The sequence below is a fragment of the Lontra canadensis genome, unplaced genomic scaffold (assembly GCF_010015895.1).
Source record: "Lontra canadensis isolate GAN:19392208 unplaced genomic scaffold, GSC_riverotter_1.0 scaffold89, whole genome shotgun sequence".
Taxonomy (NCBI): Eukaryota; Metazoa; Chordata; class Mammalia; order Carnivora; family Mustelidae; genus Lontra; species Lontra canadensis.
In genome coordinates, this window is record NW_022631083.1 from 7,760,656 (window position 1) to 7,780,561 (window position 19,906).

The window sequence follows — 19,906 nt, forward strand, 5'->3', positions numbered from 1 at the left end:
AAAAAAAAAAAAAAAAAAAAAAAAAAAAAAAAAAAAAAAAGTGGCTTTGTTTATCTCAAGGAATATGAAATCTCTCAAGTCAGTGAGGGCATTTTTCATTGGTATATGTCCAATACATAAATTCGATAAAGTTCTTTTTATACAAGTGCCTGAAAAGCAAAGGTAAGTTTGCCTCCCTACCATCACCTTAATAATTTCGAATTATTTTGAAGTACAGATTTAGGAATTAATCCATACTTCTTATTTCTCAGTTGAATAAATAAATGTCCCCTTAAGGGGCACCTGGGCAGCTCAGGTGGTTAAGCATCTGCCTTCAGCTCAGGTCATGATCTCAGGGTCCTGGGATGGAGACTTGCATGGGCTTCCTGCTCAGCAGGGAGTCTGCTTCTCCCTCTCCTGCTGCCTGTCACTCCCCCTGCTTGTGCTCTCTGTCAAATAAGAAATAATTTAAAAAAAAAAATTGTCCCCAGATTTTGCATGTGAGGAATAGGAAAACTCTTTTTTATTATTTTATTATTTTAATATTTGGTATTTTGGAATACCAAAAGCAAAAGAAAAAAGTTTCAAGAGATTAGCAAACAATTTCTTTACATATGCAAAAGAACGAAAGGGAAGGAAAGAAGGAAAGAATGGAGGGAAAGAAAGAGTGATAGAGGGGGGAAGGATGGAAGAAAGTGGAGCGATAAGAAAGGATAGAGGATGAGAGACAGGGATAGAGGGAGGAAGTCCCATAATATTCAGAGGTAATATTAAAACAAAGCCAATTATTCTGCACTGGACAAGCTTTATTCTTCTAGAAAATGTTTTGTTAGCTGATTATGAATATTGTGGGTCTCGAGATATGCTCAAAATTCTTATTGCTACAAATAAATACCTTCTAAATTTATTTAATTTATTTTAATTGGTAAAATTATGCTTAGCTGAGCAGTACCATGAGATTGATTAATAAATTACCTTTAAGTATCAGTATTCCAGGATTCCCTACTAGTAATATTTGAAGCAGAATTGACAGTAATTAAATAATAATTTCAAACACCAATAACAATTGAATATATCCAACTGAGTGGATTGCTTATGTAACATTGAAAATCCAATTCTTAACTATATTATATTGATTGATGGATGGATGAAGAGGACAGATAGACGATTTTCTTTTAAATAAACCTTAGATGAAGATGATTCTTTTTATTATAAATCTATTGAAAGATAACTTTTTTTCTTTTACAGATGGAAACTCTGCTGTCAGTTTTGCTGAAGACAATAGTAACCATCTCATCCAAACCCAAATGGTTTAGATTAGGAAAATTGTCAATAAAATATATCTGGGGGCATGCAAAATAAATGAAAGGCTCGTACATAAGAAGACTTACCTTTTTTCACATTGTAATGCATCTGACAACTGAGGGTGTATCATACCATAGCTTTTCTTTCCTAAGAAAATTGTGTAACATACCTATACTTGTTAAAACAGGTGACTCCAGGTTTCATGAAATATGGTATGCTTGACATTGTATCGAATTTCAAAAAGGCACACCTTAGATGTTTGCCCTGGACTAGTCATCTTAATATTTAGATAAATTCTAACAACATTAATAATTTGTAAGGATAAAAAAAGATAGTCCCTTAATGTCTTCCCAACATTTGAGAATTGGTAAGGCAAAAAAGCATTTTCTCAGCTTTAGGTCAAGTAGCCATGTTCTTTGAATACATTTGGCTGAAAATGTAATGTGACATGGGATAGGATGCCATTGCATTTTATTCCTGAATTCATGTACCACATTTTATTTACGCATTCATGAAGTGATGGACATGTGAATTATTTCTAGTTGAGCTATTATATAATAATAAAATGTTATGATCATTCATCCATCTTTGGGTAGCTTATAGGTTTTCTTTAATTTTTTTTCCTATAAAGAAATCTATGGAAAAAAAAAAAGAAATCTTTGTGTAGACTTGCTGGCATGCTGTCCATATTTAATTTTATAGTAAAATTATTGAACTATTTTTCAATGTGTCTCTACCATTTTACATTCCCAGCAACAATACATGAGGGTTCCAGTTTCTCCATATCCTCCTCAACACCTACAGTCAATTTGATTGTATCCATTGTACCAGAGGTGTGGAGATATTGAATCATATCCTTAATTTTCATTTCTCTAATGACTTATGACATTGGACATGTTTTCATGTATTAACAAGCCTTTTATATGTCTTCTTTGGTAACTACTTCTTTAGTGTAATACTTTGCCCATTTCTGTTAAGCTTCATTTCCTTATTCTTGAGTTGTTAAAGTGTTTTATATGCTATGGGGAAAAAGTCTTTATCAAATATATGATTTGCAAATACCTCCTCCTACTCTGTAAACTTTTTTTCAATTTTTAAAAATTATGTTCTTGTAGATAAGCAATTTTTTATTCACCAACGTCCAATTCTTTAACTTTTTCTTTTCAAGACTGCTCTGTTATCATAGTTAAGAAATTCTTACTTAATATAAGAAACCCTCTCCTCCTCTGTTTTAAAAATGATTTATGAGGTTTTACACTTGGGTCCATGATCCATTTTGAGTTATATTTATGTTATATGAGATACTAACTCAAGCTTTGTATGTTTTTTGGGATTATTTTATATATATATATATATATATATATTTTTTTTTTGGTCAATTTTCCCAGAAACATTAGTTAAAAAAACTATATCCTTTTCCCCAAGGAATCATCTTAGCAAGGATGTCAAAAATCAATGGACTATCCTAGGATTTATACCTGTAATCTCAATTCTGTTTCATTGATGTACATATTTACCTATTTGTCATCCTAAATATTGTAGCTCAAAGTTGAGATCAGTTAGTGTGAAATCAGTTAGTGTAAGATTCTTCTTTCGCTTAATCACTTTAGTTATTTTGAGTTCCTTGAATTTTTATGAAATGTTTGGTTAAGTTGTCAATTTCTACAAAAATCTCTTTGGGCTTTGATGGGGATAGTCGTGGTATCTGTAGAGTTTGTTGGGGAAAATCACCATATTAAAAATAAAGAATATTTTTAAAAACAGCTTTTTGAGATCTGAGATATACCATAGAGCTCACCAATTTAAAGTATACAATGGAATTATTTTTCAACCATCACAACCTCCTAACATTAGAACAATTTCTTCACATGAGAAGAAAATCTTTGACCAATAGCAGATACTCCCCATCTCTCTCACTTCCTTTCACTCACTTCTAGATAATCATTAATGTCTAGATTAATGTACCAATTTTCCCATTCAGGCCATTCCATGTAAGTGACATCAAACAATATATGGCCTTTGGTGACTGACTTCTCTAATTAACATAAAGTTTTCAAGACTCATTCATGTTAAAATACGTGTTAATCCTTCCTTCATTTTATTGACTACTAATATTCTGTGGTATAACAATTATTCATCCTTTCAGTTGATAGATATTTAGTTTTTTTTTTCAAATTTGGGGCTGTTATGAATAATAGTGGTATAAATGCTCAGGTGTAATTTTGTATTTGTGTGTGGACCTATGTGTTCATTTTCTTGGGTATATAACTAGAAGTGGAATTGCTGGGTCATAAAGTAACCTTATGTTTAATGCTCTGAGGAACTGAGGAACTGCCAAATGATTTCCAAAAAAGACTATATCATTTTATGTCCCTGCTAACCATATATGAAGTACTCAATATATGCAGACCTTGAACAAACTCTTAATAGAAATACAGTACTAGGGCCCCTGGGTGGCTTAGTTGATTGTCTGCCTTCGGCTCAGGTCATGATCCCAGAGTCCTAGGATTTAGCCCCATATTGGGTTCCTTGTTCAGTGGGGAGTTTGCTTCTCCCTCTTCTCTGCCCCTCCCCCTTCCTCTCCACCTCCTGTTCATGCTCTCCCTCTCTCAAAAAAAAAAATAATTAAAAAAAATACAATATTAATGAATCTGCTGGTGAGGACCGAGAGGAAATAAGGACATGGCAGGGAAAGCCTAGATGATTTTGAAAATGTCTAAATTGTCATAAAAAAAACTGTTGGTAGAAATGCTGGTGGGGAAACAGAAGGGCAGGGGGGACATATTGTTTGAAACTAGAAGGAAAGGAGTGTCAGAAAGCTTAGCTAAGTTGTGTTCTAGAGTTATGTGGAAGACAGAACTTGTAGTTGATGAACTTGGATATTTAACTTAGGAGATTCCCCAAGAAAATGTCAAAGGAAGCTGATATAGTCCAGTTCCACTGCTTTTCTTTTTACCCTGGTACTTTTGGTGTTGAAGCTAAGAACCATTGCTAAATCCACAGAGATTTACTCCTGTGTGCTTCCCCCCCCCACAAGAGTTGTGTAGTTTTAGCTATTTACATTAATGTCTATGATCAATTCTGTGTTAGTTTTTGTATATGGTGAGAGCAAACTGTGCATCTCTGTTATTTCACATGTGAATATCCAATAGTCTTACCACCATTTTTTTGAAAACAAACAAAAAATCTATTCTTTCTTCATTTCATTGTCTCAACACTTTTGTCAAAAAGTAGTTAGTTGACCTCAAGAGTAAGAGTTTATTTTTGCACTCTTCAGTTGTTTTTTTATTTGACTGTTTTTGTCATGAAGACTTCACTTTTTTAGAAGAGTTTTTTTTTTTTTTTTTTAAGATTTTATTTATTTACTTGACAGACAGAGATCACAAGTAGGCAGAGAGGCAGGCAGAGAGGTGGGGGGAAGCAGGCTCCCTGCTGAGCAGAGAACCCAATGCAGGGCTCGATCCCAGGACCCTGGGACCACGACCTGAACTGAAGGCAGAGGCTTTAACCCACTGAGCCACCCAGGCGCCCCATAGAGGAGTTTCAGGTACACAGTAAAATTGGGAGAAAGGTACAGAGGTTTCCCATATATTCCTTGCCCCCACATATACACAATCTCCCCCATCATCAACATCACTTACCAGAATGGTGTGTGTATACATGTATACACACACCATTGATATATATATCTCATTCGTATTTTTTCAGTATATTTTTATATATTAGTGTCATCAGGATGACACTACTTTCACACATTATAATCACTCATTCCATTAGGGTTCATTCTTGGTGTTGTACATTTTGTGGGTTTGGACAAATGCATAAGGACAGTTGCCTGTCATCAGGGTATCAGACAGAGTATCCTCACTGCCCTGAAATTCCTCTGTCTTCCTTCTATTCATCTTTCTGTCCCCTCCCCACCCAACTCCTAACTCCTGGCAGCCACTATCTTTTTACTGTCTCCATGGTTCTTCTTTCCTAGAATGTCATTTGATTGGGTCATGCAGCATGTAGGTTTCTGCCTAACTTCTTTCACTTTGTAACGTACACTTAAACTTTCTCTATGCGTGTTTTTATCACTTGATAGTTTTTTTTTTTTAATGTGGAATAATATTCTGTTTTCTGGGTGAACCAAAATTTACTCACATTTTTACCTACTGAGGGACATCTTACTGGCTTCCAAGTTTGGACAATTAGTCTGGTATAAACATCCATGTCCAGGTTTTTGTGTGAACAAAAGTTTTCAGCTCTTTTATGTAAGTAACAAGGAGTGTAATTGCCACATCGTGTGGGAAGAGCGTGTTCAGTTTTGTAAGAAACCCTCAAACTGTTTTCCAGAGTGGCTGTACTATTTTACATTTCTACCAGCAATGAATGAGAATTGATGCTGTTTTACATCCTCAGCAGGATTTGGTGTTATCTATGTTCCAGATGTTGGCCATTCTAATAGGTTCATAGTAGTATCTCATTTTTAAAAAATAATTTATTTATTAATCAGAGAGAGAGAGCACAAGCAGGGGGAGTAGCAGGCAGAGGGAGAAGCAGGCTCCCAACTGAGCCAGGAGAGTAGCACAGAGCTGGATCGCAGGACCCCAGGTTCATGACCTGGGCCAAAAGCAGACGCTTAACTGACTGAGCCACCCACGTGTCCCAGTAATATCTCATGGTTTTGACATATGATGTGAAGAATTTTTTTCATTGATTGTTTGATGTCTGTATGTCTTGGTAAGTTGTCTGTTAAGGTCCTTGGCAAAATTCTTTAAGTCGGTTTTTTTCTTTTATTGTAGAGTGTTAAGAATTCTTTATGTATTTTGGAAAACCATCCTTTATCCGATGTGTCTTTTGCAAATATTTTCTCCTAGCTTGTGGCTTATCTTCTCAATCTCCTGACATTATCTTTCCCAGAGCAGAAGTTTTTAATTTCAATGAATTCTAGCTTATCAATTATTTCTTCCATTTTTCACACCTTTGTTGTAACTAAAAATTCATTGCTATACCCAAGGTCATGTAGACTTTCTCCTGTGTGATCTATCAAGAGTTTTAGAGATTTGGTTTTTACAGTTAAGCCCATGATGTATTTTAAGTTGATATTTGTGAAGAATATAAGGTCTGTGTCTAGATTCATTTTTTTAAATGTGGATAATTTAGTCGTTTCAGTACCATTTGTTGCAAAGGCTATTTTTGCTCCATTGTATTCCCTTTGCTCCTTTATTAAAGATCAGTTAGTGTATATGGGGTATCTATCTCTGGGCTATTTTGTTCCATTGTTGTATTTTTCCATTTTTTCACCAATACCACAGTGTCTTGATTAATGTAGCTTTAGAGTAAGTCTTAAAGTCTGGTAGTATCAATCTTCCAACTTTGTTCTTCTTTAATACTGTGTTGGTTTTTCTGGGCCACATAAACTCTCCATTTAACTTTAGAATCAATTTATTAAGTTATTGCCAAAATAACTTGCTGGAATTTTGACTGGGATTGCACTGAACCTACATATCAAGATGCGAAGAACTAACTTCTTGATGATATTGACTCTTCCTATCCATAAACATGGGATATCTCTTTGTTTCGTTTTCTTTGATTTCCTTTGTCTCATTTTGTCGTTTTCCTCATATAGATCCTGTACCTATCTTATTAGTCTATGCCTAACTATATCATTTGGGAAGGGAGATGCTAATATAAGTTATTATGTTTTTAATTTCAAATTCCATTTGTTGATTTCTGGCATATAGGAAGCAACAGACTTTTATATATTTATTATCTTGTATCCTGCAAACTTCTCTTAATCACTTAGTAGTTCTGGGATTTCTTTTTTGTCGATTCTTTTGTATTTCCCCATATATAATTATATCATCTGTGGATAAAAACAGGTTTAGTTTTTCCTTCCCAATTTGTATAACTTTTATTTCCTTTTCTTATTTTACAGAATTAGCTAGAAATTTTAATATGATGTTGAAAAGAAGTGATGAGAGAGGAATTCCTTGCTTTGTGCCTGATCTTAGTAGGAAAGCCTTGCAATTCTTCCCATTAAATATGATGTTAGCTCTAGGATCTTGTTTTGTTTTTTGTAGATATTCTTTATCAAGTAGAAGAAATTTCCCTCTATCTCTAGTAGTTTGCCAAAAATTTTTATCATAAATGAATGTTGGATTTCATCAAATGTTTTTTCTGCCTCTATTGAAATCTTTATGTGATTTTCCTTTTTTAGTCTGGTAATGTGGTGGATTCTGTTAATTGATTTTGAAATGTTGAAATAGCTTTGCATACCTGGAATAAATCCCACTTAGTCATAGTGTATAATTCTTTTTATAACATAGTTGGAATTGATTTTACTAATAATAGGTTGAAGACTTCTGCCTCTATCTCTATGAGAGATATTGCTTTGTAGTTTTCTTTTCTTGTAATGTCTTTGCCTGGTTTTGGCATTAGAGTTATGCTGAGCTTTTCTACATGCTTTATTTATTAATATGTTTATCTTTATGTCAGAACCACCCTGTATTGATTAATCTACCTTTGTAGTAAGTTTTGAAATCATAAATGTCAACTCTCAACTTTATCTTCTTTCTCAAAAATTTTTTTTAACTATACTATGATTTCCATTGAATTTTAATATCAGCTTGTCAATTTCTGGGGGAAAAGTAGCTGGGATTTTATTTTTTTAAAGATTTTATTTATTTATTTGACAAGGAGAGAGAGATCACAAGTAGACAAAGAGGCAGGCAGAGAGAGAGGGGCAGGCAGGCTCCCTGCCGAGCAGAGAGCCCCATGCGGGCCTCAATCCCAGGACCCTCAGATCATGACCTGAGCGAAGGCAGAGGCTTAACCCACAGAGCCACCCAGGCACCCCAGTAGCTGGGATTTTAAAAAGGCTTCTTTGAATTAATAAGTCAATTTGAAGAGCATTACCATCTTAACAACATTAGAATTTCTGATCCATGAACATCTGATGTCTTCCATTTATTTAAGTATTCTTTAATTTCTTTGACCAGTGTTTTGTAGTTAAAATTGCACACAAGTCTTGTTTGTTTTTAGCTTAATTTATTCTTAACTATTTTATTTCTTTTGGTGCCATTTGAAGTGAAACTGGTTTATTCCAATTTTTTTTTTTTAAAGATTTTATTTATTTATTCGACAGAGAGAGATCACAAGTAGGTAGAGAGGCAGGCAGAGAGAGAGAGGAGGAAGCAGGCTCCCCACCAAGGAGAGAGCCCGATGCGGGGCTTGATTCCAGGACTCTGTGATCATGACCTGAGCTGAAGGCAGAGGCTTTAACCCTCTGAGCCACCCAGGCACCCCCATTCCAATTTTTGATTGTTCATTGACAGTATATAAAAATAAAATTGAATTTTGCGTATTGATCTTGCATCCCACAACCTTGCTTTTGTCAATCCCTTAATTTTTCTACATGAATGATCATGTCATCTGCAAATGGAGATAATTTATTTCTTCCTTCCATGTTTGAATACCTTGTTTTGTTTTGTTTTGTTTTGTTTTTCTTGCCCCATTGCCTGAGCTGGATCTCCTTATTAATGTTGAATAAAAGTGGCCAGAATGGGCATCCTCATCTTTATGATTTTAGGGGAAAAGCTCTCAGTCTCTCATTATTAAGTATGCTTTTTACTGTGCATTTTTCAGAGATGACTTTTTAGGTTGAGGAAGTTTCCTTAAATTCCCAGTTTGTTCCAGTGTTTTCATTATGCAAGAATTTTAGGTTTGGGGGTGCCTAGTTGGCTCAATTTGTTAAGCCTCTGACTCTTGATTTCAGCCCAGGTCATGATGGTAAGATGGAGTAAGTGGTAAGATGGAGTCCTGTGTCATTCTCAGCCCTGGTGTGGAGCCTGCTTAAGATTTTCTCTCTCTGGGGTGCCTGGGTGGCTCAGTGGGTTAAAGCCTCTGCTTTTGGCTCAGGTCATGATCTCAGGGTCCTGGGACCGAGTCCCACATCAGGCTCTCTGCTCAGCGGGGATCCTGCTTCCCTCTCTCTCTCTGCCTGCCTCTCTGACTACTTGTGATCTCTGTCAAATAAATAAGTAAAATTAAAAAAAAAGAAAAAAAAAAGATTTTCTCTCTCCCTCTCCCTTTGCCCCTCCCTGCCCCACTTGTTCTCTCTCTTAAAAAAAAAAAAAAAGAAAGAAAGAAAAAGAAAAAAAAGAAAGAAAGAAGAATACTAGGTTTTGTCAAATGTTTTTCCTACATCCATTAAATGATGATGTGGCTTTGGGTCTTTATTAATATGATGCATTACATGGAGGCACCTGCATGGCTCAGGTCATGATCTCAGGGTCCTGGGATTGAGCCTGCCTTGGGTTCCCTACTCAGTGGGGTGTCTGCTTTTCCCTCACCCTTTGCCCTTCTCCTGGCTTATGCTCTCTCTCTCTCAAATAAATAAATACAATCTTTTAAAAAATAGATGCATCACATGGATTAATTTTTGATGGTAAACTAGTCATTCATTCTTGGGATAAATTCTACTTGCTCTTGGTTTTAATCTCTCTTTTCTTTTTAGATGCTGATTTTTTCCTAGGATTTTGTTGATGAATTTTGTATCATTATTCATAAAGCATATTAGTATGTAATTTTCTTTTCCTGTAATATCTTCATCTGGTTTGGTACCAGGGTATCACTGTTCTCATAGAGTGAATTAGGAAAAATCCCTCTTCTTCTATTTTTTTAAGGAGTTTATGAAAAATTGGTATTTATTCTTTTTATTTTGTTATCATGTTATGTTAGTCACCATTTAGTACATCATTAGTTTTTGAAGTAGTGTTCCATTATTCATTGTTTGCATATAACACCCAGTGCTCCATGCAATACATGCCCTCCTTAATATCCATCACTGGGTCAACCCATCCCCCACCTCCCTCCCCTCTAAAACCCTCAGTTTGTTTCTCTGAGTCCATAGTCTTTGATGGTTTAGCTCCCCCTCTGACTTCCCACCTTCATTTCCCCCTTCCTTCTCCCAAAGTCTCCATGCATTCCTTATGTTTCACAAATAAGTGAAACCATGTGATAACTGACTTTCTCTGCTTGACTTATTTCACTTAGCATAATCTTCTCCAGTTCCATCCACGTTGATGCAAAAAGCTGGATATTCATCCTTTTTGATGGCTGAGCAAATACTCCATTGTATATATGGACCACATCTTCTTTATCCATTCGTCTGTTGAAAAGCATCAGCTCCTTCCATAGTTTGGCTATTGTGGATATTGCTGCATGCATACTGTGGGGTGCATGTGGCCCTTCTTTTCACTACATTTGTATCCTTAGGGTAAATACCCAATAGTGCAATTGCTGGGTCATATGGTTGCTCTATTTTTAACTTTTTGAGTAACCTCCATATTATTTTCCAGAGTGGCTATTCCCACCAACAGTGTAAAGGGTTCCCCTTTCTCCACAACTCTCCAATATTTGTTTTTTCTTGCCTTGTCAATTTTTGCCATTCTAACTGGTGTAAGGTGATACCTCAATGTGATTTTGATTTGAATTTCCCTGATGGCTAACGATGATGAACATTTTTTCATGTGTCTGTTAGCTATTTGTATGTCTTCTTTTGAGAAGTGTCTGTTCATGTTTTCTGCCCAATTTTTTACTTATTTGTTTTTGGGGTGTTAAGATTGAGAAGTTCTTTATAGATCCTGGATAACAACACTTTGTCTGTAGTGTCATTTGCAAGTATCTTCTCCATTCTGTGGGTTCTCTCTTTGTTTTGCTATTTCCTTTGCTGAATTCTTAAATGTTTGGTAGAATTTACTGGTGAATCTATCTGTTGCTGTGCTTAAATTATTAAAAGTAAAGTATTGAAGTCTCCAGCTATTATCATTGTTGGTTTTTCTATTTTCCCTTCAGTTCTTTAGAGTTTTGTTGTTTTTTTTTTTTTTCTTCATGTATTTTGGAACTCCACTGCTAGATGGACATGTGTTTATCTTTTTTATAATTTTCTGACCCTAAAAATGTTCCCACTTTATCTCTGGTGATGCTTTATGTTTTCTTCTTTGAGTTCATTTTTTGTCCAATATTGTTATACTTATTCCAGTTTGTATGATTACAATTTTCATGCTATAGCTCCTGCATTCCTTGCTTTTAATGAATTTATATCGGGAATTGTGTGACTTTAAAAAAAAATTATTTACTTATTTATTTATTTATTTAGTGTTGAAGTTTGGGAAGGGAGGAGAGGAGGGGGAAGGGGAAAGAGTGAGGGGTAAAGAATCTTGAGCAGACTCGATTCTGAGGGAGGAGCCTCACATGGGGCACCATCCCACAATCTTGACATCATGACTTGATCAAGAACCAAGTGTTGAAACCAAGAGTTGGATGCTTAACCAACTGAGCCACCTACGCATCCTAAATTTGTGACTTCCATATATACCACATAGTTGGGTCTTTATTTTTATCCAGTCTGATAATTTCTACCTTTTGATTGGGTTGTTTAAATCATTCACATTTAAAGGTATTTTTAGTATGTCTCACTTACCTGTGGTAATTATCACATCATTTTTGTTGTTATTTCTCCCTTTTTTTGCATCTTTTTGTATTAAATAGATATTTCTTAATGTATTATTTTAATTTACAGTGGTTGACATACTGTTCACCACATACACCTTAATATAGAATATAATTCAGATTTGTACTAATTTCCAGTGAAATATAGAAACTTTATCCCCAGGTAGCTCAGTCTTGCCTTCCTCTTTTATTTTGCAATTATTTTTTCTTTTTTAAAATTTTATTTAAATACAATTAATTAACATATAATATATTATTAGTTTCAGAGGTAGAGTTCAGTGATTCATCAGCTGCATATAATTTCCATAAGTGTGACTAACCCAATAATATATTGTTACAATCTTTTTTTTATGATTTTGGACATCTAACTGCTTTCTGAATTTATTTCAGATGATGAATAACTTGTTAAATTTATTGGTGACCCTTTTTATGTGAGGAATCATTTTTCTCTTGTTTTAAAAATTTTCCTTTTTTTTTTTTTCTTTTAAAATTTGGACTGGGTCTTGGGATTCTGTATCTCTTTACATTTCCCCACTGAAGGTTCATTAAACTTCTTGAATAAATAAATTAATATTTTTCATCAAATTTGAAAAATTTTCTGCTTCTTCCTCTTTTTCTGGTACTCCCATTTTGTGCATATTACTGCATTTAATGGTGTCTTCAATTTTTTTGTGAGTTTCTGTTTATTTTTCACTTCTCTGTTTTTTAGATTGAATAATCTCTATCGATCTATTATTAAGTTTGTTGATTCTTTCTGTATTACTAGTGTAAAATATAGAAGCATCGATACTGACTAGGAAACATGCACTTCTAGAAAAGTTCAAGTAGCAGGTAACAAAGTTGTCTTCTTTTTGAAACAAACAAATATCTTACTTTGTTGAGTTTGACTTTCTTTAAAAAGATAAACATACACTTACCATATGATCTAGCTAATCCATTTCTAGATGTTTACCATAGACAAATGAGCATAAATCCATGAAAAGACTTGTATACAAATGTTCATAGCAGCTTAATTTGTAAAAATTAAAACTGGATACAATATGTATGTCCTTCAACATTTGGTTGAATGAATGTATTATGTTATATCAATACAATCATGCATTACTGAGTAATAAAAAGTAATTAATTAATTATTGACATATGATATACTGTATAGTAATATCAAGAAATTATGCTGAGCAAAAAGTGAGATAAAAATAATATATTCTGCATTATTCTGTTTATAGAAAATTCTAGGAAATATAAACTAACCTTTAGTGAAAGAAAGCTGGTCAATAATTATTAGGACATGGTTTGGGGGGGTACATGGGAGAAGGTGGAGATACTTTTCCATTGCAAAAGGGAACTTTTAAGATAATGGATATACTCAATATCTTGATTGTGATGACGGTTTCTGAAGTATATATATATGCCAAGTTTATCAAATTGTACAGTTTAAATGTGTTTACTGTACAAGAATTATACCCCAATAAAACTGTTAAAAATAAATAAAATGGAGTCCAGAAATAGAGTCATCATTACACGGACAATTGAATTTACATGAGGGAGCCAAATCAATATACTTGGGACAGAAAATTGTTTTCAGAAAGAGATCCTGAAATAACATACTTCATATTAAGGAGGAAGCACAACTCAACATTTTCTCACACTGTACCAAATGATTGATCCGTGATGGGCCATAGACTTAAACATAAAAAAGTTAAAACAACAAAGTTTCTAGAAGAAAACATGAGAGAACATTTCACGACTTTGGGATAATCAAAGATTTTCTGGATATCTTTGCAAAATCTGAAAGGAGTTGGTAATCATTAGCCATGGATTATTGGTAGTCAATAAAAAAGTGATAAATAGAATTTCATCTAAATTAAAAAAAATTAATGACACTGAAGACTATTTATATTTCACAAATTTGTATCCTTACAGTACATAGAACTTCTACAACTCAGTAATTAAAATTCAACTAACCTAATTAAAAAAACTACTTAGAAACTTGAAAGGACCCTACACGGAGGAAATAGTGACATGGTAAAAGAAATAAGAGATAAAGGGTAGTTTCTGAGCGGGGAGACAGGAGAAAGCTTTCTGGATTGACATGATAGTTCTATATTTCTACAGGGATGTGGGTTATGCATTTGCCAAAGCTGATCAAACTATGTACTTCAGATCTATTTATTCTACTCTATGCAACTTAATCCTTGATTTAAAAAAAAAGAAAAGACACATCAGTACCATATTTAGCCTCTGTAAAATTGCAAGAAATCTAATCACAGCCTGGACTTAGAGAAAACACAGTAGCTCAATATTATTATTTTGTGTGCCTATGCATTCATATTAAAACCATTATGATGATGAAGTGACCCTGGTGAACCATTGGAGCTTCCCAATCTTGCTTCATAAAGACACAGATACCTCTCAATGACAGTTAAAACCTTATTATGTAAGATCAGTGTACATTATTCTATAAATTCCAAATCATTTTAGTATTTCCCATCTCCATTAATGACAAATTTGACTAAAATTCCTCAGGAAATATATACTATTAGTGTATGAACACCAAAGGAATTAATTTTGATTGATTTTATTAATTATCTGTGTCTAATGTCTTTATAGTAATAAGAGATGTTTAAAACACTGAGTCAGTAGTGAATGGCATGCCATGTGGTTACTTGAATACATTCCACAATTTATTGTTTCTTCTTCAAAAATAAAATGAGTTTTTAATGTCATTTACATTTTATAATAAATATTTTTGAGATAATTATAGATTCACGCATAATTGTAAGAAATAAGACAAAGAGATCCTGTGTACCCTTTAACCAGTTTCCACTGATTGCACATTTTATATATCTTGTAAAACTGTATTAGGATATCATAACTAGGATGTTAACAGTGATACAATGAAGATACAGATCATTCTATTACCTTAAAGATCTGTAAGGTTCCCCAATTATAGCCACATCCTCTCCCCTTCTGCTAGCACCCCCTGCTTGGCCCCTGGTAACCACTTATCTTCTTTTGTATAATTTTGTCATTTCAAAAATCTTATATAAATGGAATCATACTGTTTGTACCTCTCTGGGATTGGCAGTTGTTTCACTCAGCATAATTCTCTGGAGATTCATCTAGGTTATCAGGATTATAAATACAAAATATAAAATAATTTTATTGTTTCTGAGAAGTATTCCTTAGTATAAATGTACTGCATTTTTTTTTCATCATTCATCCATTAAACAAAGATTGTTTTTTAGTTTTTGGCAATGATGAAATAAAGCTGTTATATACCTAGTTGTACAGATTTTTAAGTGAACATAAGTATTCAGTACTCTGGTAAAAATGCCCAGGAGTGCAAGTGCAAGTTATTTCCTTAGGTTCGTAAGAAAGTACCAAACTGTTACCCTGAGTGGCTCCACAATTTTTACATTTCCACAAGCAATGTATGAGTGATTCTCCTTTACCACATCACTGTTAACATTAGGTGTTGTTATTTTTTTTTATTATTATTTTAACCATTCTGACAAGTATGCTGGAATATCTTTTGTGATCGTAATTTGCATTTACCTAATGGCTAATGATGTTGAATCTTTTCATGTGTTTATTTTGCTATCAGTACATACTATTCATGTCTTTTTCCATTTTCAAATTAATTTGTTTCGTTTCACTGTTGAGTTTTGACAACTCTTTATATATTCTTGATACTAGTTCTTTGTCAGATACGTGGTTTGCAAACATTTCCTTCAAATTCCAGATTGCCTTTACATCCTATCAACAATTTTTCACAGCAAAAGTATTTAATTTTGATGATGTCCAATTGTCAACATTTTTCATTTATACATTACACTTTTGGTATTAAGTTTTATATCTTGTAGCCTTAGAAGGCAAAGATTTTTCTATTTTTCCCTAATACCTCGAAAATTTTACACTTTACATTTAAGTCCATAATTCCTTTTGAGTTAATCCAGTTGAGTTATTTTTTTGTTTGTTTGTTTGATTGTTAATGGACATGCAATTACTCTTGCACCAGTTGTTGAAATGGTTATCTCTTTGCTCTATTGAACTTCTTTTGCACATTTGTCAAAATCATCTGGACTCATTTTCGTGGATCTATTTCTTGGCTCTCTATTTTGTTCTATTGATCCATGTCTATCCTCCCATAACAGTCTTGGTTACCAAATCTGTATAATAAGTCTTGATATCAGACAGACTGATTCCTCCCACTTTCTCCTTTTTTATAGTTGTTTTAGCTATTCTAGTTTTGGTTGTTTGTTTGTTTGTCTTGCCTTACCATAAAATTATTAAATAGTTTGGTCTGTATCTACAAAAAAATCCTGCTGGGATTCAGTAGGAATTTCACACAAACTGTGTGCCAACTTGAGGATAATTGAAATCTGTACAATGTTGAGTTTTCTAAGAATGAATGTGGTATGCCTCTGTAGTCCCTTTATCTTTGAATTTTTTCATTAACATTGTATAGTTTGCAGCATGTAAATTTTATGCATCTTTTCTTATATTCACAGAAATTAATTCATCTTTAATAACTTAATTTTGTGATTTTAAACAATGCTGCATTTTAAATTTTGGTATCTATATGGAGAAATACAATTGCTTTTTTTAATTAAATTTTATTTTTTATTTTTTTAATTTTTTAACTTTATTTCATTTTTTCAGTGTTCTAAGATTCATTCTTTATGCACCACACCCAGTGCTCCATGCAGTATGTGCTCTCCTTAATACCCACCACCAGGCTCATCCAACCCCTCACATTTTCTTAGCAATTCAGGGTCTCTTCTGGTTCCAAACAAATTTTAGGATTGTTTGCTCTAGCACTTTGAAAAATGCTGGTGGAATTTTGATCAGGAAGGCAATGAAATTATATATTGCTCTAGGCAGTATAGACATTTTAACAATGTTTATTCTTCCAAGCCATGAGCATACATACCATACATACATACCATGCTTTTTGTGTGTTTATCTTACATTTTACAATCTTACTGAACCTATTAGTTCTAGGACTATTTAGTTGGTACATTATTTAGGATTCTCTATAGACAATCATTAGGCAGTTTTATTTTCTTCTTTCCAGTTAGTATGCATTGTGTTTCTTTTTCTTGTTTTATTACAATGGCTAAAATTTCCAGCAGTATGTTGAATAAGAGTGGTGAGAACAGACATCTCGCTTTGCTTTTAATATTAGAAGAATAGCATTCAGTTTTTTACTATTAAGTACAATGTTGTCTATAGATATTTTATAGATGCTCTTTATAAAGTTGAGAAATTTCCCTCCTCTCTTCTTATTTTTCTGAGAATTATACTATGACTGAGTACCAAATCTTATCAAATGCTTTTTTTGCATTAGTTTATATAGTCATGTGATTTTCTTCTTTTAGTGTGTTAATATTGTGGTTTACACCAATTGATAATCAAATGTTATACCAGCTTTGTATTCCAAGAATAATTTTGCTTGGTCATCATATATTACTCAATTCTATTTACAATATTCTTCTAAGAATTTTTATGTGTGAAGTCGTGAAAAATGTTAGTCTGAGGATATCTTTTTAAATTTTCTTTCTGTTCTGTCTGATTTTGGAATTAGGGTAATACTAGACTCATAAATACAGGAAATACAATGTCGTCTATTTTCTGGAAGAGATCTCTAAAATTGGTGTTAATTCTTTGAGAGTTCATTAAGTTTCTACGGTGAAACCATTTGGGCCTGAAAATAATCTCTGGGGAATTTTTAAATTATGAATTTAATTTCCATAATAATTATAAGAAAATTCAAACCATCTACTTCATATTGTGTAATGTGCTAATTTGTTTTATTTCACCTTAGTTGTCAAATTATATGTAGAATTATTTGTAATAGTCCCTCCCTATCCTTTTGATGTCTGCAGGGTCTATGTGGATAGCCCCTGTTTCATTCTTGATAATATGTAAATTTTGTAAATTTGAATATTTTCTCTTTTTTTTTCTTTTCAGTCCTTCAAGAGTTTTGTCAATTTTCTTGGTGACTTTAAAGAATACATTCTCTATTAATTTTTCTCTACCTTTTCTGTTTAAAAATTTATTTATTTATTCTATTTTTTATTATTTCTTTTTTTCTCTTTTTTGGGAGGATTATTTTTAAATAGATTTAAATAGATTTAAATATTTAAATCTTTTTAAATAGATTCTTGAGATGGGTACTTAGGCTATTTCTCTCCTAATGTCTGCATTTAATGCTTTACATTTCCCTCTCAACACTGCCTTAGTTGTATACACCCCCCCCCATAATGTTAACATGTTTTATTTTCATCCGAATTTCAATGTATTTTTTTTTTTTCATTTCTCTTGAGGCATCTTCTTTGATCCATGGCTAATTTAGAAATGTGTTGTTAGTTTCAGTGTATGTGGACAATTGCCTGTTACCTTTCTGCTATTAATTTCTAGTTTGATTGTCTGAGTTTAAGGATTATATTCTGTGCAATGGTAATTCTTTAGATTGTTTTTGTTTTGCTTTGTTTGCTCTGAATACGGTATATAACTTTAAGGAGATTGTCTTTTGATAATTTGACCAACGTGATCCAATCATTTGAAAGACCTTAAAAGCAGAACTGAAGTTTTCCAGAGGAAGAAAAAATTCTGTAGACTATAGCATCAGCTATTGTCTGAGAGTTTCCAGTCTGCTCTTCTGGGCCTCCCCTTTGGATTTCGGAACTTGAACACCAGTTTTCATCCTGTAGATGAGAGGAACTCATTTCTTCTATGCTCCTCCAGTCCATTTACTAAGTGATTTCTAAATGTTAGTTTTGAATGGGGGCTCAGAATAGGAAAACTCTCTGCAACAGGTTCAGGATGTTGTCCATGCTACTTTGACACCTGGGGCCAGGAGATCCAACAAATCAGACGTGGCGGTGGCACTTAGAAATCTGTTCGGGATCTTCATAGGCTCCTATAGGTGAATTGTAGGAAACCTTCTAGGATTTGAATCAAAAACCTGACCTCCATTTAAGATAACTCTTAATCTCCTTTTGAGAAACAGCTTTTGACTTGTTTGTCCTTAGTATTAATGAAAAATGTAGCCATAAGCCAGCAAATTACCACGTGATTTCAGCAGTTCACCATGAACTGGTTGTTGCCTGACCCTTCAGGCCGTAAATGTTGGTATGCATAATAGCACTCTATTATGAAATGGGAGTGGTATATATGAGACTGGACTCAACTAGCCCCTAAAGGCACAGGTAAGTTTCATGAGAAAGTGGTCCAAATACCCATGGACCCTATTTCTGCTATAATACCTTCTCTCCCTACTACATGCATGGCTTTGTGAGTCATTCTTATAATTAGTTGACTGAAGAAGAGAAATTTGGGGCCTGATTTACTAAGAGAAATGAAAGTACTTGCCCTCAAATTGGAAATGACAGCCCTGGTACACCTTTCTGGGACATCCCTGAAGGACAGCAGTGAAGGACAATCCATCTGGTAGGCAGTACTTGGATTATTGTACCTGGCTGCACATTTTGCTCAGAAAAAGAGAAATGGCCAGAGGTAGGAGCCTATCCTGATTCATGATCTGTGGTCAGTGGTTTGGCCGGATGGTCGAGACTTTAGAAGAACATGATTGTGAATGTTCAATAAAGACTGACTTCAGTTTAACCATCAAATATATAAGACAACCTACTCTGGGGATTCTAGTCAGTCTCTATCCTTAGCCACTCTTGCCACTGTCCAATGGGCTCATGAACAAAACAGTTATGGTGGCAAGGCAGAGGTTATGAAAGAGTTCAGCAACTTGGACTTCTCACCAAGGCCAACCTGGCTAGGTTAAGCTGAGTGTCCCGTCTGGTAGCTGCAGAAACCAATGTAGAGTACATGATGTGGCACCACTCCCTGAGTTGTTCAGCTAATTACCAAGTGGCAGGTTGATTACATTAGAAAGGGCAGCATTTTGTTCTTCCTCGAATAGACACACACTAGGAATAAGGGTTTATTTTCCCTGCATTCAGTTCTACTGCCAAAACTACCATCTGTGGACTTACAGAATGCTTTATTCCACACAGCATTGCTTGACTGTGGAACTTGCATCCCAGCAAGAGATTTGCAGCCATAGGCCTGTGCTCATGGATTTCACTGGTCTTCCTGTATT